Source organism: Anopheles marshallii, chromosome X, assembly GCF_943734725.1.
Source record: "Anopheles marshallii chromosome X, idAnoMarsDA_429_01, whole genome shotgun sequence".
In the NCBI taxonomy this organism is placed as follows: domain Eukaryota; kingdom Metazoa; phylum Arthropoda; class Insecta; order Diptera; family Culicidae; genus Anopheles; species Anopheles marshallii.
Window position 1 is genome coordinate 2,868,019 of NC_071325.1, and position 22,918 is coordinate 2,890,936.

The window sequence follows — 22,918 nt, forward strand, 5'->3', positions numbered from 1 at the left end:
CCGAGTAGAAATTGTATCTTTGCACTTATTCTTTTTTGCTTTGTTTTTCAATCCTAACCTCACACTGAGGTTTGCTCGGGAACTGGGAATAATGGCGGCTTCGGTTGGTTAAGCGCCCTCCCCCGCGGGTCCTTTGTCCTCGCCAGAATTGAATTCGCACCAGGCTCGCCTACACACGCTCACGTTTACACATCTTCCTTGAGCACTCTCCGTCACAAACTCTAAATTATCTTTCTTCACACTTGTTAGCGCTTGGGGATGAGCACGAATCAAATCCCCGGGCCCGGGTTTTGGTTTGGCCGCGTGTAAATAACGCAGGAGCATGGAACCAACTTTCACACAGGGACAGAATATTCCTCCTTTACATAGCCAATATTCACGCACGCATTCACTCATATAAATACCCGCGCGCACGTGTACATTCGGGGTGGGTGGTCCTCACAAACACTTGCACCGTGGGGTTGCGTTTCAAACTACAATTGAAGCGGACTGCTAAATGAGGAAGAAGAACGAAGGGAGAAAAAAAAACTCAATATTGGTGGTTCACGCACGTGTGGGTTGATAGATGATGCCCCAAGAAGATTTCAAAACTTTGAAAAAGTAGAGAAGGAGTTGAGGGAGGGAAGGGGGGGGGAGGATGATGATCAAGGTGGGGGGAACTCAAGGATCCGTAAGGATGCGTAAGAAATTGTGTGTGCCCGGCCACCGAACACACGGTTCTGTCCCTTTCCGGTGCCTCAAAGGTGAGGTTATGTTTGATTGTTGGGGATGAAGGGCGGCACCTCAACCAACCCCAAAACTTTTCCGCAGGGTTTTTCAGTGTTGGTGGTGGGTTGATTGAAGTGGTGATGTGTTTTTTTTTTAATCGGACAAAGTACAGACACACATTCAAATGCACATACACACACACAAGCTCACAGCTGCGTACTGAACCGAGAACGCTTAGCGAACTCGGTTAATCCACTCTCAGGTCCTTCATACAGAAAAGGGGATAAGATGGGGCACAAATGGAGGAAAGGGTGGGGAAGGGAAGGGTATACATTTTCAACACACAACACGAAACACACATACACACTTTACTTGCACCATTCGAGCACAACACCCATTCTACAGGCCACTCAGTAACGAATACGATCGTTAATGCATTGCAACAAACATTAATGTTGCAAAAGGGTTTTGTTTAACTTTGTTTTCAGGTCACATAATTTTTTTTTTTATTTAGCCATTTTTAGCTTTTCCTTCTGGTTGCTATTTTGTTCCTAGGGTTTCAGCGGTAGAACAAAACGCACACAATGCACGGTATGCACGCTATGCTACACGACTGGGATTATGGGATTATGAAACTGACACCGATTTGGCCGGGATGCTGGTCATCCCATCACTATTCGCACCACTCACGAACGCCAATTAATCGAACAGATACAGACGTATTGTAAGTGTCCACAAAAAAGTGTCCATTGGGTGTCCTTTTCCTGTGCCGTAACGCCTCCGTATGACACCTGTTTTGTTTGTATATTTGCTGACGCTATTTTTGCTGAGTGTGCGTCTCCCAGGCAGCCAAGCAACAACCTGTCGCATCACAAATGTCACACTACTGGTGGCTGCGCACACACTAACGACGCACACGCACTTAGAACGCACCGTTTGTGTGACGGCTTTGCTCCCGGTGAGGCAAGTGCGTGTCACACAACCACCCGCACACACACATACACTGGCGCACACCTTGGTTGCAGGATGAAGAAAAGGTTGCTTGATGAAATGTTGCCGTACCGGTGTGACACGCCAGGTTCCCAGCCTTAGCCAGTATTAAACAAACAATAAACGAACAACAACAAACAAGCGGAAATCACCACACTGTTGGCACTTTGCTGGACGCCGTTACCTTGTCCGCCACGCGTCCGCTCCCAACGGTCCGGAGAGATGAATGATGCGTTAATTCTTTACAACGTTCTACCTCCAACTGAAGCACACCGACTGAAAGCTACACTCGCCAAGCGCACCGGACGCTGCTGCTGTGCGGGACGAGCACCGGCTCTGTGTGTTGCGCCTGCTCGCTCCCACACGCGCTTAGCCCGGTGAGCTTGCGCACGGCTTCGCTACAGGTTTTGCTCACTTGTTCGCTCCTTCCTGCTCGCTCTCGCTCTCGCGCTCTCTCTCACTCTGCCGCATTCCTGTACGCTTGGTGCATACAGGCATACTGGACCGTCGAACGCTTCAGGTGTCTCACTCACGCCCCTTCCTAGAACGCAGCTTCTCCACTGTTCTCGCGCACAGGTTAACCGCGCGCTCCCTCTCGTTCACACGCGCAGCTACGCAAGATGCGCGTTACAAGGTAGAGTTACGCATGAGTGGCTTTCGGCTTAAGCACCGGTCCATCCGCGATATGTGCGTACGCGCGTGTGTGTGTGTACGTGTGCATTAGTATTGTTTTTTTTTGTATCTCATCTTCTGCTGCTCCAACCTGCTCCTCCTTCCCTTATGTTAAAACCAATTCAAGAAGGAACATACACACGACCAAACGGCATTATGCTGGATGCCTCCTGTGTCTCAAACCAGAATCATGTCGTTTCCTGTTCTCCAACGGCAGCGTCGAGGGTCTTCCACACTGTCTCCCCCATGTGTGTGTGTGTGACACATGATGTTAGTGTTACCCATTTCTTTCCTGAAAACCCGCTCGATATAACAAATTGAAATAATGTTTATACTAGGAAGTTTTCTGCTGCCTAAAATCGCCTAGCGGGTGCGACTACCACTGTAGAATTCCAAGAAACTATGCGGTATTTAATTCCGGAGCTCTAGTTGGTTTTTTTTTCTTCATTTCGGTAGCGACTCGAACGGTACACGATTGTTTGGACATCGGGCGACATCCATCAATCGTTGGAGTGGCAGAATTCCTAGAAATATTGAAGTATTTAAATCGGGAACAGATGTCGGTGGGGAACCTTCGCAATAGTTTGAACACCGGGGGACATCCGTGACAAAACTGTACAATGCAGTGCTATCAGACGAAAACTTCTATAAACCCTGAGTTCATTAAAGTATAAAGTAGGAATAGACAGTATACAGCGAGTATGAAGCTCCTTCTATAAGCCTTCTATTCTTCACTGTTAAATTGTCTTGTTTATTGTCCAGCTTTGGAAAGAACGAAGAACAGAAATAACTCGTTTAGGCATATTACCGGTGTCCCGACATTCGGAAGGTACAGAATGGTTATGAAACTTTAGAACACTAACTTAGATCTACCCCGGGCTGCCCTGCTCATGCTCGGCTCATGCGGAAACGTATCGGGGCAACAACAAAAAAAAACTTCCAATTCAGCAAAATTAGTACCATAAAAACGCAACAAAGCAACAGTACGTCCGCTACCCGGCGCGACCCTTCTTAAAAAACACCCTTTCTTCCCACCCTTTTTTTTAGTGTGGCAGTTCGCGCATCATAAATAGCCCTATCCATTCAGCATAACTAATGCATTCTTGGGTTCCTGATGTCTAGGCACACATATACAGCAGAGGTGAAGAATAAAAAACAGCCCCAAACAAGGGTACAACAATGCGCTGGTATGGTTGTGTGCGTGTGTACCTGTAGTATGTTGCTGTTGTTGTTTCGGGTGGGTTGATGTGCAGCTAAAACAAAATGCAGTACCCTAATTAATAGATGAACGACACTCATTCAGCTTCCCTCCCTGGAGGATGTGACGTGCTTAGCTTACCTGCCTTGATCAGGAGATCCCAATGTCAGCCGTGGTCGGAATGTGTGTGAGGTTCCATTGAAACCGTTTTCAGACCGGGTAGGTTGCGAGTGTGACCCAGAGGGATACGAACGGACCGCAGTCTGGTCAGAAGGCCAGGGTGCCGTTCTGGTAGGGCCCTTGCATACCATGACGTTGGCTGGCAGTTTCCTTTTCCCTCAGCGAGCCACGCGAAGGGGGAAAGAATAACAGAACCGTGCGCGTGTACAGGTGCGGGACATAAACGCCGTCCACGCAAAAAAAAGCTGACGTTTTACATCCAGAGCGTACAGAATGTGCGCACCATGGCTCTTCCTCACTCTCTCTCTCGCACTGTGAGGCTCTCCGTCTCTGTCCCGTGGGCCACCGTTCTGCGTGCGCTGATGTCCACTGCAATGTCCACTCTCGTATGACCGAACCGTTTTGTTGATCTTCTCTCTCTCCTTAACGCCCTCGCTGGTGTACGCCGTACACAATCGTGCGGACCCGCCGTGTGTACATGCGGTTAAGCGCACACGTTCGACTCCTTTCCCGTTTGTGCAGCGAACGCTAAGCGTGTGTGTTTGTGTTTGCATGTGTGTACGTACCTGGTGGTGGCCTTTTCGGTTTGAAGGCTAAGGCTAAGTGCCAGTCCCCCCTGCTCCCCTTCCCCTGCACTCCTAATGTGCGGGATCGCTCGGTGTGTTGCGTGACGGTGTGTGCCTCGCCTAACCTGGACGTACTCGCACAGGTATGTGGTTGTGTGTAAATGTGTGCATGGTCACAGACGGAACAGGTTTTAATGTTTCAGCAATCGGCGACACGACGCCACCGGTTGACATTGGAGGTGACGGAGGGTTTTGCCTTTATTCTCTGCACCACCCTCTGGATCACGCACGGTGTGAGCGCGAGCGCGGATGTGCAGATTTCAGTGTCACGCGCACTTACACAGCGCTAGCCTTCGTCCGTGGCAGACAACGGCAAAAAGGCGAACGATGGCCACGCACGAACTGTGTGCGCTTGGAGGCTCGTTCCCCACCACGGGTTATGCCGGCATACGCCGGTGTACAGCGTTGCGATATTAGTAGGTGTATTAGTGGCACGCAGTACACGCGCAACCGCAAGCTGTCAAAAGTGTATGCCAACTCCTAACGCTTACTAAAACCAGCTTATCTCTTACGCACAGGTGTTTCGGCTCTTCCTCTTACTGCCGAGCAGCGTGCATGTGTGATTGTTAGGTAGGACGCAACGCCATCACATGTACAGGGAGCTGAGCGGAAAAAAGTGATAAGCTGCGACGCTACTCTTATTACCATCGCTTATTATTACTCTCTTTTACGATCTTTCTTTCTCTATCTCTCTATCTTCCTCTTGAAACATTCCCCAACAGCAGATGCGTCAAGTATCCTTGAAAAAGTGCAAGATGTTGCAAACTTTGCAATATTCTACACGGCCCTGCCGTGATGAATTCCAACAGTTGTGCTCCTGCCACGGCGCACAAGTTGCAAATGGGGCCCCTTGGGCGAATTTGCACCTGCAGGTACGATGGCGAGAATTTCTGTACAGATCCATCACCGTTATCACGCAACGTTGAAGGCTGGTCTGGACTTTTGTGTACGCAAGAAGGAAAACGTTATGGCAGAGTTCATCCTGAGATGTTTCGCTGTAATGAAGGTATGAAATTATTAGAATATTAATTAAACAAAGAAAATGCTACTCTAGGTGTTACGCCTCTTTTAGAGACCGATGAGAGCCAGGTGTTATCATTCGTGAGATATGAGCTGCATAGTTTTGAGGCTGTATACGAAGTGATATCCTTGAAGCTTTTGACACCTCAATCTATCGCCAGTAATTCTTGGGGTTAGAGATTCAGCGCAGCAACGCAGCGCGTGGGTTGATATCTTAAAACGATCGTTATGCATATCAGGAGATCTCCTTGAAGTTCTCCGCATCTCACTCGTCTCTGGGGTTCGACAGGACAGTGCTCGAAGCTGTACAGGGTCGTTCTGATTAAGTCCACAGCAGCGACTCGCCGTTTGGTTTGAATGTGTCAGATCCTTGAATAGTCACAGTTGTGCAGTATTTGCAGAGACACACCTAGACACTGATTGAGGTTAATGCTTAGACCGAGTCTTCCAAGTCCGAAGTCTTCTATTGGACCAGTTCTAGTATTACCACTGCTTTCTACCAGTATAAGAGTTATGGCTTTTGCACATCTCACTCCTATAAACTAGAACATAGCACTATATGGAGGAGTTGTACTCAAGTTACTTGCGGTCTAAATTAGCACCAGATGGTAGCTTCTTTTATTACTCATCTACCGTGTTATTGTCCGAGCTTGTTTACATCTTCCCATGCGTTGACGTTCCCCGTAAAGCTCGCCGATCGGTGCTAGGACTTAACGAGCGGCTATTGAGGGTGAATTAATGTGACGCTGTCAATGGCCCTCCGGAGACCGGTATATCGCATCTCCACGCTGTTGAAGAGACCCGGTTTTCTGGAGTTTGGGATGTACACACAAATAAAAAAAAAACTCCGTTAGAACCGGCCGCAACCAACCACCGATCGGAAGGAAGATGGCCGGAATGAGCTGGATTTAATCATCATTAAAGGCACCTGGCAAGAATCCTCAAACCTCAACAAAAATACCCATCTACCGCTATAGCTATACTGTCCCTGATTTGAAGGCATTATCGTATGATTTTAATTAGTAAGAAACTGGAAAAAGCAAAAAAAAAAAAATCACCCTAGCATTAGGATTAACCCTGTTGAATGGGGTGCGCCTGCCATGCAAAGTGTGCTGCAATTTGTCCAGTTTTATGTTTATTCGTTTACGAGCGTTTGATTGATTTTTATTTAATCGGAACACCGTATACCGTGCATAGTGGGGTGCTTGTGTCACTGAGGGCCATTGGCGCCCCATGTACTCGTGTATGCTTTCGCCGCGCATATTACCGCGGCACGATTGGAACGGCCCAGATAGGCCAAACATGGTCGTAAAAGCAAGCACCCAGGCGCTGTAACTGTACGGTTCTAATGGGATGCCGCCTTGATTTGTGGCCGCGCATTAGCACCGCGCAGAACGCACACGGGAGGGCTTATATTGCTGTCATCTGGGAATGTGCCGCACCAGCAATCGGTACTCTAGATCTGTTCGATCCGTTTCTGTGTGTGTGTTTTTTTGGTTTTCCCATGCGCGATCGGTCGGGTGTCGGGAAATCTGGGCATCGTTTCATTAAATTCATCATTGTTCCCATTTGTTGTTTAATTTATTGAAACCGTCCAATAAAAGAGGCGCGGCACACGGTTCACAGCTGGCCGATGGTACCCGGGATCTGGGGCGCGGTACTATAATTTGTAGCGAAGCATCGAACTGCCGGCGATAACTCTTCCACTCACACGATCCTTTGCAAGCGGTCTACCCGCAGAACACAGGACACGGGACGGGAAGATCCTTGGGTTCTGAAGGTTCCTTGTGCTGAAACTCAACGCATTCCTAGCACCCAAAACTGATGTCTCTAGAAGAAGAAGAAGAAGAAGAAGAAAGAGAAGAATAAGGATACAGCAGCACAAAGGATCCAGGATGTTCGCTTCCTGTCCAGCCCGCGTGTGCGTCCACCCTTGTTGCCACCATATTTGCCATTTAAACACACCAACTTGAACGTGAGGATGTTAGTTTTATTTTTTACACAACGCGCAAAATGGACTCAAAAGCTTTGCCAAAGCAAGAAGAAGGAGAAAAAGGATACGGTTCGCGAAACCGGAAAACAAACACAAAGGCTACGGTCGGGTTTTCGCGTTTGCACCTGCAGAGGGTAGACAAAAAAAACACACACTCACACAAAACCGGTTCGTTGTTAACTTTTCTTCGCTGTGAACTGTGAACCCCAAACAGCACAACAAGCTTAAAACAGAGGAGGAATACAATCCCCTAAAAAAAAGCAATATACAACGCAAAACAGCGCGGTAATGCGAAAGGATACCTGATGGGAAGCAGCTCGCGGTCTGGAGGAGCAACTTAACGCCCAAAGGTAGGCAATGTTGATGCGTTCGGGACGCTTCCAGCCCGGTTTATGTCTTTTCCCAGCTCGTCCTTTTTTGGTCGAAAAAAAAACACACCCCTCGCACACCGTAAAATAACAATAGAAAACGGGACCGGTTGGTCGCTTCCGTTCCGCCTCCGCGTCCCGTTCGTGGCGAAGCGCAAATGGAATAAAAATGCGATCCGATCGGCACCGTTCGCCGATCGCTTTTCGTTTGGCTGGGAAGGGATCGGGAAGCGAATGCGAAGACCCGGGATACGTTGCTGTACCGTGCCGAGGTAGGTGGAAGGATGGGTTAGGATGCGGTTCTTCTCACACAGCACAGCGGCTCGGCCGGAGTGGACGGAATTCGATCGGCGTTTGATGCGGGTATGCGCATTCCAAGACCTGTGGACGCGGGATCCTTGCTTTCTCGCCGTGCCTAGACCAGTTCTCACCAAAAAAAAACCCAAATAAAAAGGTCAATGTTTACTGTGCGCCTACCTGCTTCGTGCATTAGGACAGGAATAACCAACTTGCTTTAACCTCACTTTTCTGAGTGAGTGTGAGAAGAATCCAGAATCGCCCGTCCTGGAGTTCCTGGAGTTTCTTTTTTGAATGTTACTCCAGCTCTTCTTGAGTTAATATTTACCGCTCAGATTCGCATTTCCGCAATGCGGACGGGTGGGCGATCGAATAGACGCGAAGGGAAAAACATCCTCTCCCTGGTCCTGGGAAATGAAATCCGATCAGCAGATAAAGTTCTGCCGTGCAGTTCCGGTTACGGGTGGCAGTCCCAGTTCCCCCGGCGAGAGCCCACCCTGGTGACGCGATGTGAAAGTAGGGACGGGAACAAGACAACCCTAGCAATACCAACCAACACCGATGGTGGGATGGAAATCTTAACCTCACTAATGTTGTGTGGTGTTCTGGCGTGCGTTTGGCTCGTTTGCGTTAAGTGCTTTCTTCTCGGGGGCGCTCGGAGGGTATGGAGCCGACACCCATCGGCTCTTGTCAAACGAGTTCCTGACGTTGGTTCGGCCGTTCGGATATCATTTATTGCACGTAAAGCAGGCTCCAAGACGCAAGATGGACGTGTGGTCCAGCGCGGGACCAGCGGGAGCGATGGAAGAAGGCAAAAGGCTTGTGAACGAGGCGTTTACTGAGAATGATCCAGATTGGGCACGGCTGAGGGTGTGAGGACGAGCTCCAGACGCGAGATCTTGTACGCCGCTCGTCAATAGTCGTTGACATCCCTGAAATGACATCTCCTAGAGAACGGGCAACGGGTAGCGAGCGTGGACGGGCGGCGTTGGGTGTATCGCGCAATGGGTCATTCGCCCATCCGCCGTACCGTGGCGAACTTGAGAAAGTGACCGAGACCGAGATTTAGCGGCGCGCGATGCAATTAGTTCTGGTTCGCCGAATTCTTCCGCCTGCTGGCCTGGCCTATCGCGTCCAACATCCCGACCGCCTTGTCCGCCGTTGATCCATTCTGACCAACAGGAGGAGCAGGAGGACGCCGTGCCGATTAGAGCCCTCGCCAGCAGCCGATCCGAGTTAATTAAGGTGCATAAATAACATGGCTAAATTGTGGCCCAGCCAGCACACAACTCATCCTGTCCCCCCCCCCCCTCCCGTGTCCCCGTTTTCATTCCCCCCCCCCCCCCCCCCCCCTCTGGGATCATCTGCCGCCCGTTTGCATTCTGTGCGGCGGACCGGTTTTTGGGTGGAACCGGTCGGTCGGTTTTTTCGGCTCGGCGTAGCTCCACCGCTCGGTGGCCGCTTGGCGTTCCAAGATGGCGAAATACGCGTACGGACTAAAAAAAAAAAAAAAACGGGAAGTAGCCCGACAACGGTACATTTCGATTTCGATGAAAATTACCTCATACACGCAGACGTACGCAGTGATGCGCTGGCACTGGCAGCGATGTACGATCGATTAGACGCGAGGGAAACGGCATCGAAATGACGACCAGAGTTCAGACCCTCCACTGTATGGACACTGCCGCCACACGCCCCATCCCCCTTCCTCACCCGAGACGCACTTCTGGAGAGGGGCTTTGGGGTGTTCATCTTGCTGGAAACAAGTTTTTCATTATCTCCCGTTTTGTGTGTTCCTGTTGCTGTCTGAGCATCCTCGCTGCAGCAGTTCGCTCGCTTTGGGTAATGATCATGTTTAGAAAATTGATCGAACATTGTGTGTCTGTTGTATCATCCTTTTTTACTCCCATCAGATTCTCGTTTTGTGTGTTCGTTGCCTTTTCTTGATGCCATTATGATATTCGCCAAGATCGCATCATCTCGCTCAGGTCCCGGTGGGCGAATTCTCAATCCCAGGCACCCCGCATGTCAAGTGCTTTACCGTTCCAGCACCTTTAGCGCAGGCTGTTGATCAGCCTTCCCAGACTTTGGCGAATTCGCTGCCGCTTCCACGCTACCGCTCCAGCGCCCACCGCCTGCCGAAGTTCAAGGACCCGGCGGCAACTGGTCCGGGGAGTTGGTCGGCCGGCGGCCCAAAGCGCTTGCTTCATTATCATAATTAGCTCCACCGTACCGCGTTGGTTCGTTCGAAATTCGAGCAGTGGGCCTGCTGCTGTGCAAGGCTGTGAGCCCACAGGGCTACGAATGGGAAGAAGCGACGGAGGTGGTGTGTTGAACGAGAGCTATTAGGGAGGCCTTCCGCTTCCCCACCCGGGCGCACTGGTCGATGATGGACGGGTCTGGCATTATGGGCAATATTTCGTATGCGTTTGCGTACCGGGACGGTGATTAGATAACGACGCAACGACCCACCATTACCGAGGGGCAAGCGGCATCAAACCATCCGGAGGATCCCTTTCGGAAGGATCTTCACCATTCTCGGACGACAGCACGCACACGACGTAATTGGTGCGCCGGTCAGACGTTGGCCTTCGGAGTACAACAAACTGACACTGTCCGCGACGGTCGTGCGATGGACTCGTCGCCTTTCGTTGAGAGCACCTTGTGGTTGGTGGTCTTGTCCTACTGATACTGTGTCGAATGAAGGTTGGGATCTTCTGCTGAGCTAGGCAACGGTTTTCTACCACCCCGACGCAGTGCTGCTCCACGCTATCCGACACGGTGTAATAAAGTGTCCAAAGTCACAACCTATTCGCACCATCCGTCACCGGTGCCGGCCCTATCAACAGTGCAAATCGCATTTGAATTCGCCGCACACAATGCCCAGCCCGATCGTGTATGCAATAAATACGTTTACGGGCTTTGGACGATTAGTAGAGGTCGTTGGTTTACTGACACTAACAGGGCAACCCGGACGGAGACCAGTTTGCCAGCGGGCCTCTTTGTATCTACCCGGGCCCAAACACACACGCAAAGCCGCTCCAGAATGCCGCGTTGCCGTTGCGTGAAGGTGTGCGGCGCTACACACTGCTGCGAGCGTGTGGAGCCGGATGATTGCGAGGGGCAAACGTATACGCTTTGCCAAGCGCAGTATTAAACCGGCAGCATCTTTCTCTAGCAGTTTGCGTCTCGATAGTAGAAGGCAACAACATTTGGCTATCGGCCATATGTTACCCCGTTTCGCCACTCTGCATCTATCTATTCTTCTGCTCTTCTCTCTCTCTCTCTTTCTTACACATACACACACACACTGATACATTCTCTTCATCCATCATTAGTCAAACCTCGCTCGCTCCTCACGCCGCCACGGACAAACACTTCTGCTTCGCTGCGTTTGGAATTTCTTCGGCCCGCAACCGCACTCGAACCCACCATTATAAACCCGAAACGCCAGCAGCGCGATGATAATTTCGAGTAATGAAAATACTTACGGTACTTGTGTACATTTCTACTTCGCTTGCTGCGTTTCGATACAATCACCGAACCTTTTTTTCTTTTTTCAAATGTTGGTTTTCTTCCCGGTCTTGTATTTTGTTTTGTTTTGTTTTTTTTTCTTTTTTTTCGGGCCATTCAGCCAGACTCCAACCAACCAATCTTCGCGCACTGCCTGCGCCGGGAAGCTCGCCAAGGGGCCCCTAATGGGGCGAACGATAGGTAATACCATCGGTTGCCAAAGGGGCCACCATCTCTAATCGCCGGCCATTGCTTGCTCTTTTTTTTTCGTTGTCTGTTGCGCCTGCGCCTGCGCGAAAGGATTGGAAGGATTATTGTTGTTGAAAATTGTTAAAAAATGATGATGGGATGGGATGGGATGTGGAAAAGGGGAGGGTGCAAGAGTAGCGATTTTCGAGAGATGATATTATGTTATGATCATCATCATGCTCCAATGCTTGAGCAGATGTTTTTTTCTTGCCTTTTTTTTCATACGATCCTCTATAATTCTCCTTCGGCACACCTTTCTTTCTACCATTCTACGCGCTCGCATGAGTGTGTGTATTTAAAGGTTGGTTTTTTTTTTCTTTCGTTGTAATTTTATTTCGTGTGTTATGTTTCGTATTGATTTTTTGCTGTTGTTGCTATATTTTAGGTAGTGCTAGGTTTTTTTTCTTTCGTGCTCGTGTTTTCTCATCTCTTTCCCCCTTTTCGATCCCTCTATTCCGCTTCAAAGCTCGTTTTGCGGCATCTTTTTTTTCCCCCTGCGTTTGCGGACGCAAGGGAACGAAGACGGTACGAAAACAAAACCCTTTTCCTTTGTTCTCGGTCCGAGCGGGAGGGGGGGGGGGGAGGGGGGGTGTTTTTTTTTGTTCCCGGCGCGGGAAGAAGAAGAGGGAGTTGTAAAGCCCCCCCCCCGAGAAGGAGAACCCGTGGAGGGAAAGAACCAAACTAAAAAAAACGGGAAATTCGACCGTCGATCGCAAAACCCAACAAAAAAAAGCAACAACGAAACAACAGAACAGAACGGCAGAAATAGGAGCAACCGATGGCACCCCAGAAGCACCGGCGGAGGCTTCTCCATTTTGGGGGCTGTTTTGTTGTTTGGTTTCGCTGCTGTTCATTTCACTATCCTCCCCCCCCCCCCACCACGGGTTTCGGGACCATTCGGTTCATTATTATTTCAACGCTTTTTTTTCCCCCATTTTGCAACACCATTAGAGCGCTGCTGAATGTGAATCGATGCCGCATTGATGTGACCTTCGGCCGGGCAGGAGTGCGCGGCTACTCCCCGAAGCTCGCGGCCATCTTTACCTGCCCGCGTGGACATGTGTTCGGAGTGCCGCAGAAGTGTGCGGTAGAAGCAGCAACTAGCCAACCGCTGACCACTTGAAGCAATTCCCAGGCAAAGCCCCCGATGGCCCACCGTACACTTATCGATTCCGCACCGAAAACGGTACTTCTCGGTGTGTGTGTGTGTTTTTGGGAGGCTTTAATTGTGCGCTCAAGTTCACTGCTGCCCGACCGTATGGTGCCGCCCATTAGAAGGCTAGAATTAGAGCCCCCCCCACCGGAGGGTACATCTGCACAGGCAGGGTGCCAACTGACATGCTGGGTCGTGAGACATCTAGACATCACTTGCAGGACCTTCCACTCTGAACGGACGAGCGCAGGTAAGCAAATGCGCAATTTGATCCGTTGCGAGTCCTCCTTTTAGGCTTTAATCAAACGAATCCTGCCGGGATGCCTAAACTAACTCTCAGACAATAACAACAGACCACCAAAAAAAAAAAAGGATCGATGCAAAAAAAAAACATCCTCAGGCACTTCCCGCACCGAGATCTTCAATCTTCCACCCTGAGTTGAGAGTTGTACACGGGATCTATCTCCTTCCTTCTGGGGTCTTATGTGTGTGAGTGAGGTCTTTTTTTTTTTGGGTTGTTGTTTTGCGGTTCAGGACTCTTTTGCCATCGTTTGCCAGCTTTCGTTCGTCTATGTTGGCGCGTCCCGCCACGGATTCCACCGCTGGAGTGGTCGGGCGTGGGAACTTGGAACAGGTGTGGTTGTGGTTGCACGTCCGCGTACTCCCGCCAGGGTGTGCGTACAGCGTCCTTGCGTACCACCAGCGAACGGAGGGGAAAAAGGAACCTAGCGAACTCCCAACAAAAAAAGGGACCTCTTTGTCCTTCTTCGGTGGTTTGGGTTCGAGGAGGACGCTACCGAGCGAAACGAGCCCGGGACAGTACAAAGAAAGGGGCTACCCGAATCCTTCGATGGATCTTCGTTGCGTTTGCGTTTTTATGTCTTCTTCCGGTGAGCTGTAAGCGCATTATCCTGGCGCGCTATCCTTCCCATTTCGTACGTTTCATCCCTTCTGGCCGGAGGCTGACATCCTACGACCCTTGTCAATGTGTGTTTTGCTTTGCGTGGGAGAGCGTACGCGCGAAGCCGGGAAAGGATAACGCTAGCGTGAAGAGTTTCCTTACCACGACGCACTGATTTCACGCAGAGTTTCGCACAGCGCCCTGCGTTTGTCTGTGCAGTTAATACCCGAAGATGTTCCAGCTGAAAGCCCAACCGCGGAAAGGCTCACCCAGGCCGCCATGGGCGAAGCATCTAGAAGCGTTGTGCGCTTCGGGCGTTCTCGAATGGTTGCGCGTCCACGGGTTCTTGGCTGCGCTGGTGGAACAATTACGATCCCGTTACCTTCCCCTCTTGCTGGGGCTTCCCGGTGTGCCCGCGTGCACTATTGCGCAACCCGCTGCACACCCCAAACCGCTGAATCGCTACCGGATCCGGTTGGTCTCGCGCACGTCTGGACCGGTGATGGTGGTGGTGGGGGTGGTGGCGGTGATGGTGGTGCCCACAGTTCATTACCACGATGTTTGGTTTGCCGATGATGAATATGAGCGGCGGCTGCCATGCGGAGCGTGAAGAGTCAAGTCGCGTTCTAAACCGCCCGCAGCAGCGTGAAGCAGAAGCGCCGTTAAAGGGTTAGCGAAGCGGGTTGGAGGGCGGAGGGGAGTTGAGGAGGAATGTTTTTTTTTCGTGGGTTTTTGCACAGATTGCTCGGTTTGGCAAAGCCCGGTCCCAGCCCCAAAGGAGAGTCGCCATTTGGAGTGGCTTTAATTACGCTCCTAATTAAGTGTTGACTTGCCGTTGCCCTTTTTCCCGCTGTAGCGTAGCGTGGTACAGATGAGAGTGTTATGTTTTGCCTGTGTTTGTTGCTGGGAAAGAGGAAAAGGCAAAATACCATTTTCCTTCCGTACGTGTACACACCACCATAGATAGAAAGCTCAAGAAATGCAGGTAAAGGGGTCTATCCACGCACTAGTGGAAAGTGTTGTGAAAATTGAATGTTCAAGGAAAATTATAATGCCTTTGTTTTTGGATAAACTTCACAAACGACTCATATTAATTTTCAAAAAAAAATTAGTACATGCCTTTATGTATGTATGCAATTACTACACCGATTAATACAGTGGAGCGTCGTTTACCCGAATGCCTAATTAACCGGGCATTGGATTATCCGTGCTACTAAGAAATGACAGTTTCGTAGGCGATTATACGTCAAATGTCAAAATTCTATCACAAATAGTAAAAGTATCTGCTGTCTCTATAATTTCTCAATACAATTCTTCATAACTTGGCTAATTTAATTGCATACATTCGGGCGCATGTATCCAACGCAAGATAGAAAAATATGTTGAAAAACCTCAACCTTTCACAATCATAATAAGCTTAAGAAGAGAAACCATCCCCGCCTCGCACAGCAAATTGAGCCAAACGAAACCATCCTGCGTGCTCCATGAACATATCAATAGTTTTCCCAGCGAGCCAGACGGGAAAACTCATCTGTTAGCACCGACTGCTCGGTTAATTTCATGCAGATCTGTTATTGGGAAGTTTCACTCGCCGGCCGCTAGCCCCGCCACCACCGTTAGCGGGGCCGTGGTTCGTCAGAATTTTTTCTACATTCCCCCCCCCCCCCCCCCCTTTCCTTCCTCTCCATGCCAACGTTGTTGTTTCCGTCTTCTTTTATTTCTTCTGCTTCGCATATTTCCCCTCCAGCGGGGTGGTTTTGTTTTTTCTCTTCCCTTCACGCTTTCCTAATCTTGATGCGCGTTCTTGCGGACGGTGGCAAGCAGCAGCGTAAGAACAATTGAGCGCAAAACTCCACTCACTAAACAACCAGAACCGGGGGCATCCGATTGCCCCTGCCGCCCATTGCCAGACGTCCGGCTCCGCGCGGTTCCTTTCCGCGTTCTAATAGCGTTCTTTTTGCCAAGCTGAAAGATCATTATCTTGCCTTCTCTGGCGCGTCCGTTTTCCTTCGCGCACACCGACCACACTGTGAGGAAAGGGAAGGAGGTTAAGAACGACAGAGAGAGAGAGAGAGAGAGAGAGAGAGAGAGAGAAGGAAAAAAGAAAACACCAGTCGTAATAAAATAATTTACTGTACCGTGGAAGCACCTGAGCCGTGAAAAACGAACCCCACCCCAACCCGTTTCCCTACACCATTCCACCATTCGACGTTTCGTTGCTTCGGGTTTTGGGTGGGTTTGCTTGGCCAGATGGAAATGACGAACGTGGAAAACTATGACTGCTCCATCGCTTTCCGTTCGCGGAAACCATTGACCGCTCCAGTCTCTTGCGGCGTTTTACCCTTCCGCCAGGGGATGCTTCCCCTTTCGGTGCTGCTTCACCATACCATCGCTTAGATTATCATTATCGATTTGTGCTGCAGGAAAATGGGCTTTCCTTCCTTACCGTGCGCGACCAACTGTGATTGCCACGGTATGGAAGCTTCTTATGGTGTTTGTTTTACCCGGGGTTTGCTTCGTTTTCCTTTCTTTCTTTTTTCACTGTTGTTCCTACGTCTGTTCTTGGAGCATAAAATCAAGAACCGAAGAACAGCAGGCTTGGCCTAAGGAGAGTATGAAAGCAGAAGAGGAAAAGGTGGAGAAAAAACATCATCAAACCGTACTGTCCCCAGCGCTAGTCAGCTGCTGAATGGATGTCAGCTAGTGCGAACCACTGTACTGTACCCACCATTGCCGTAACGTGATCCTTGCAGAAGGACAACAACGGAAAAACAACCTTCACGGCGCGGTAGGTCGTTAATGGTGCAAAAAAAAAAACCAGCCTCACACAGAAAACCAGCTTCACAGTCCTAGCTGAAATCGAATAGCCCTTTAAACTGTTTTTTACCCTTTTTACGATAGACCCGACGCGAAAGACCACCGTAGGGGTAGAACCGCACCGGAGGTGGTGCTAAAATTTGCAAATACTGTAAAATCCGTTCCTCTATGTTGCTTATTGCTGCGATCGTAAAACGTAAGCGGCTGAAAAAAGGATTTTCCATTTGGCAATTATAATAAAATATTACACACCACACACACATACATATAGACATTCGCACATGGAGAAATGAATCTGTGCCGTATCTAATGGCCTGCGTACAGGGTGGTTGTGGCGATTGCCCGGCACTAAGAGGGCAAGGGTTACCAAGGGCAGTGTTGGCATTTTCTTTCTTTTTGCACAGAGCCCGTTTTATTTTGGCCATTCGGTTGCAGTTAACGATGCTTCGGTAAATGTTTTGCATATGTTGCTCCGAGCATGTCATAAAGGCATCGACAGAACTTGTTGCATGTTGTTGCTTTTTTTTTTTATGATGGATCGAATTGCTGTGTCGGTTCGTGGCCTGGTGAACCTGGTGCTCAAGTCTTTTGTTGCTAGAGCTTTCTGTAGACGTTATATAACGAACAAAGGGAAAAATTTATAGGCTATCCCGGTACGGTACCGTGGTTTTAGAACATTTGGTTTTATTTGTTCATTTATAAAGGCTTTAAAAGAGTTTTATTTTTATTGTAGTGGCTTCGATTACCGAGGGTTCGTCGCTTATTTTTGGTGTTATGCTCCATCGCATCTTTAATCGGAAAATGGAGTTTGGATGCGCATTTTAATGATGAAAAATCGCAAAGAACAATGTAATATATCCATAAGAGCTCTAAAAGGATTTCCATTCAATTGTAGATTACAAAATATAGGATTTATTGGTGCACATTGGCGTTGAAGTCTTTTGTTTCTGATATTCAAAATGATTTTTTTTTCGCGAGAATGCCCAGGCTGTATGCATATATTCAAAACCATTTATAAAACCGATGAAATGGAGCTTCAAACACGACTGCACACAACTGTCGTAACGTTGCTAAGCGCGGCCTTTGAGCTGGTCGAATTCGGTTACAAAACCGATGACAAAAACACAAACGGATCCGGTGCGCAAGGATGCGAACACGCGGCAATGCAACAGAACGGTGCTAAACGTTCCCAAGACACCCGGAAACGCCCGGTGCCGCTTCCCCGAAACGTATCGAAAGGACGGTTTCGTACCACACATCTGTTGCGCATCAGTGTGGCGTGGCGAAGCGGTTCCGGCCAACGCGGGTTCGCGCCTTCTTCGGGCAAATTGGGCCGTGCACGGCAACGCTGGTTGCGAGTTCGTTGACTCACTTCCATAAGGTTCTTATGCCCTCTCTTCAACCCCGCTCACTTCTACGTCGCGCCTCGCTCGCAATAAATTTCTTCCCATTCAACACAACCAAACAACAAACGGTTCCGTTCCGTGCGTTCCGTTCCATTCCACTATTGGATTGTAGTGTGTGATGTTGTTGCTGTGCTGTTCTTCATTTCTTTGCATTTCTTTTGCGATGGAACCGTCGAAGGAAATTGACGTCTCACGCCACGTCACATGGTATGGGACGACCTATACACACACACACACACGCAGGGGCCAGCTGGCACTGCTGGGTAATGCTCGCGGACTTCCTGTGCGAGCGCGCATCAGAGAATGTGCGCCCGTCCGGTTTGGCCGGCGGGACGAAATGAAGCGGAAACACAGGGCTCCAGCTGGTTCACCGTCAACGATGAGCGTAGGCCATATGGCCCATACCACAGAGGAAAACACCGAAGGGTACACTTTAAAGGGCAACCACTGGTCAGCACTGTTTTCCCTCCGGCTAAGCCGTGCCGGCGCCTATCGCGAAGGGCAAGGAACAGTTAAATGCAACGTGTAGGAAATGTTCATACGGTTATTAAGCTTTCTTTACTAAATATTGATGATTCTTTCATACTGAATTTTGATCGAGCCACTATCTCCAAAATAAATTACTCGCTGTTATAATATAATCAATTAAATTTAGTAAAGTTTTCATTAGCTACTTTCTATTCTAACCAATTAGGCATTGGAAAAAATGAACCATAGAATTGTATTCTCCTCCAAAAGCTACTCATTTTGTACCATGACAGAAAAAATTTGGGGTTCGTCGCTTAAAAAATGCGAATGAAGTCTTTCGTTTAAAAATACACGTTACAGTGTAGAAACTTTCTTCGTTGCAGCAGCTTTTGATGTAACGGATCAATGTTATTGAATAGCTTCCCAAAACAAGTGTACTACAGCTAAATACGCGCTAAACGACTTTTGCGAAACGTTCGTCTCTGAATCGTTGTCGAAACGGTAAGCGCTTCCAAACGGACACGTAATGTGGTTTCGGTTTTAAAACTCATCAGTCGGCTTCTGCTCCACCCGATCGCTACTATTCTGGCACTGGGTGTGTTGCATCTGTAGTCTATTGTTTCCCATCGTTTCTGCTCCTGCTCTTTTATTGCGCGCAAGAACGTCGAAGCGAGCGGAACTTGGAGCCTGCTGATTACTGCCAATAAAATTAATTCGTCGAAAACTGATGTTCGCAAAAACACTGACCGGCAACCGAATGGATAAAGAAAAAAAAAGCACAAACACACACACAATCACAACTGTGCAAAAAACAGCCCCCAATCAAAGCGGCCAAAGGTGTGTGAATGTGTGTATGCTGATTATTCTTCTTGTTCTGTTCCTCACATCCGTTACCCGCTCACTTGCAGCGCTTTAGTTTGTTGAACTTTTCATTCGCGCGGCCAATTTCGGGTTCGTTTCAGCCAAAAAAAAAAAATAAGCTCCCCTTTTGCAATATTTACCCCCTCGCGTGCCACACCACCCGTCCCACCGTGGAAAAGCATGACAAGGAGGAACGGCGGGTTAAGGCGATGGTAACAAAACACGAGCCTGCCGGGGAGGGAGAGGGAAAAACGGAATGGGGAATTTAATGGATGCGTGCGCCATTACTGTTCCGCCAGCCAGCCGGTCAGCCATTTGTCGCGGTCGCTGCGAGAAAATAGCGGAAATCCAGAGCAACAAACTTTTGCGCACCGAACAGCGTGCGTGGTACTGCGCGTTGTGGGTGGTGGAAGGGACGAAAACGATGCGGGAAGGTATGGGCGACAGCGGGGGAATGTGTTCTACCCGAAAGGAAAGTCAAACATTCGCACGACTGTTGCACGTCATCGTCATAACTGCGCGACCGCCACTTAGTGCTCGCAACAGCAAACAACAACTTCAGCAAAACAAAAGAAACGGGAAGCTCATCTTCATCATAGTAGGGGCCATATGGCTGCGTAATATGCGCACAGGAAGTAGGTTAAAATATGTGCTTAAGACGTACCGTACTTGAAAGTAAGTTCTAACACGATTTAACGAACATTGTGGATTACAAAGCAAATCTTACGATGAAATGTCGAATAACAGGACCACCGAGAACAGGCGCAGTTTATTGATTTCTACGAACGATCGGACCTATAGTTTTGCAGGTCTAATAATAGATGATATTCCAACATTTTACGATAGCGAAAGAACATAAAAGTTGACAAATACACAGTTTTTGCGTTTGTTCTATTACAAGTTGCTTCATACAAGGGGTTCGTCGCTTAAAAACCCGACGTCAAGTCTTTCGTTTAAAAATGCTCGTAACAGTGTAGGAACATTCATCTTTTCAGCTGCTTTTGATGTCACTACTGTTTTATGATTAAAGTAGCTCAATTGCTTGTAAAAACAAGTGTACTACACTTAAAAAAACCGAGGTGTCACCAAATGATTCTCGAATGACGTTTCCATCGCGGAACTCCATTGGGAAATTTGTTTTCGCTGTAATAACATTCAATAATACCAATAAAAAAGGTTTCGTCCAGAGAGAGAGAGAGACAACTATCAGATTTAGTTTTCCTTAATGGACAACATTTTCCTGCAGTTTTCCCCAACCATCATCAGCAATATGGGAAGTATCAAAAAAAAAAACAAACCCTTAGCGCGTCATCGTTTCGCCGCGTTCCCTTCGCTTTCTGCTGTTCCTCCGTTTTTTCCAACCATTCCGCGCGTACCGTGCCCCTCTTCCCCCTCCTTCCCCTACCGGTCGGACAACTTGCAATCAACTTCTGCTGCTTTTCCTAACGGTATCGTCGCGCTTTTATTACACCCATGCTGTGTTGTGTGAAATTCGTGCCAGCCATCCTGCGCCTCGTCGACGTTGCGCCCGGCACCAGCATCGCCCCACCGGCCAAGAATTTTCTTACCAGCTTCATCTTCCTCCCCCCTCGCTCCCCCATCGATGAAGTTTCCATTCGTTACGGTGTGTGAGTGTGTGATACATTTGTCTCCCGTTTCAGCGTGGCAGCTAAAGAACGTTACACGCAAGCAGTTCCTGATAATAATAAAAAAAAAACGGCCGGTGGGAAAATATGATAAACATTGTGCAACAATTAACTAACCTTTTGGCTTAAATGAACCACCCCAGCCCGCTTCCATAAATTCTCTCCCAACTGGTGTGTGTTTGTGCAGGTTCTTGAGTAAAATTAATTTGCACCTTTAATTCAACCAGTGTGACGTAGCAGCATTCTAGCTGGCTCAAAGCACACGAGCGGGGAAATGCGTTTAGGGGGAGATGGGGAAAAGGAAGCTGTAGCAAAGAAAAAGACAAGTGATGGAAGGAAATAGAAAATTCTAGAGAACAAAAAAGACAACTGTAAGGAAGAAACCCCCCTTAAAACCATAATACCACCCCTAGCGTGAGGAAGGTGGAATAAAAAGGGGTGATGTGGGGAGGGGGTAGCGATTGAGTGGCGAGAGGGGAAGGTTTGATTGATTTTTATTCCTTCTATTTTTTGTTCTATTTTCATCACTCTCTTTCTCTCTCTCTCTCACACACACTCTTTTTCTCTCACTCTTTCTCTTCCATGGGAAATGGTGAAAAGCAAAAACGGATGATGATGGTGAGCAGAACCGTCGAGAAAAACCAGAAGCGCTGCAGAGGAACACGTCGCGGTTGAGGTTAAGAAACGGACAGATTCGCTACACACATACACCATCTGGGTGGTTTGGGATTGTAGCGAAAACACCAAAAAAAAAAGGGGGCAGCGTGGGAAGGAACGGGGTACGGTAGCGTAATTGGTAGCGGGAGGGTGAAGACGCACATCCACCGGATGTGAGGCATGTTGCGGCGTAGCAACGCGCGCTTCCTGCCTTCCTGCGGCAAACGTTTGCTTCGCATCCGGTGCGCAGGATCAACGCAACGCTCGTCACTCGCGTACCGATGCGGAGCGGGCACGTCCCAAAACAAACCGCCCACCACCGGTAATGTGTCCCTCCGTCGATTCACCCATTCGGTCCCCGTTCAGCGCTGCCATTGAGCCCCGCGCTGCTGCTACCCCTTTTACAGGGGTGCCATAATCGGAGGCACCAAGGTCTCCGTTATCCTTCACCGTTACCCGCCGGTATGTTACCGCCGCTCCGGGCGCTACCTGCCATTTTGCAGCATCCATTAAGAAAAATGGCAAAGGCTGCGACGGGCGATGTACGGTACCCCGTCCGGTGCGGATCGGACGGGACAACCGGTACAGCACCAATAAAACAATCAATCACAGCGCAGTGTTTAGCTTGCAAATAGCTAAGCAAAACAAAACACCCCTACCGGCGGAAAGCAAAGCAATAAAGCAGCAGCGGCGGACGAGCGGGTAAAGAGGGTTTATTGCAATGGCGAAATTGGTGATAATCAATTGGTTTTATCCCTTTCGGTTCGGGCAGGGGACAGTTTCTCGGCAAACCGTTGCACCAAACCGGCGGCCAATTGCACCGAGAAACGAAATGCATGCGACGGTTGCAATCGGTTTAGGGCCTTTTGCTTTCCCACTTTTGTTGGTGTTGCTGCTGTTTCTTTTTTTTTCATAAGGCGGTACAGCAGTTTTGCAGCAATGTTAACTGGAGAAAAAAAAAACACCGCCATTAAGCATGGAGCGGTGAATGTGTCTTTTTTTAAATGTATTATTGATGGTTACGGGATTGCAAATTCCTGGTGCATCTTTTATTCCTGGGTAGAAGTTTATTGCAACTCAAAGCAATGCACCGTGCGAATGGGGTTTTTTTTTTGTTCGCCTTGGCAAAAGGGTTTCTTACCCTTCGTTGTGGCAAATTTCCTTTAGACGTGGGATTTCTTTTCTTTTGGATTAA